This window comes from Fukomys damarensis, unplaced genomic scaffold (genome assembly GCF_012274545.1).
Source record: "Fukomys damarensis isolate Sample0158 unplaced genomic scaffold, DMR_v1.0_HiC HiC_scaffold_32, whole genome shotgun sequence".
In the NCBI taxonomy this organism is placed as follows: Eukaryota; Metazoa; Chordata; class Mammalia; order Rodentia; family Bathyergidae; genus Fukomys; species Fukomys damarensis.
In genome coordinates, this window is record NW_022900944.1 from 35953439 (window position 1) to 35953785 (window position 347).

Below are 347 nucleotides of genomic sequence, written 5' to 3' on the forward strand. Positions count from 1 at the left end.
AGCCTCTCACCTCTCAGCTCCCAGTGTCAGCTGTTAGGATGGGTCCCCGTCTTGCTTGACCATGGTGCTTTTAGTAAAAGCATGGAAGATTTTTCTGGTGACCCTCCTTTAGCACACATTACATTTGTCCTCTGGTGTCTAGCAATCTCCCTGTTCAGGAGGTTGGGTGACTTACCAAAGACGTAAGGTGTTGTAGAAAATGTTCCTTCATATCTTGGATCTTTGATGACCTTGGAGGGCCAGAGCCAAAATATTGGTAATCTCCTTAGCCCAGTTATCTTTTAGTGTTGGTCTCTGCACTTTGGTGGTTGAACACCCAGAAGAGAAGATCAGTGACATCAGTAGTA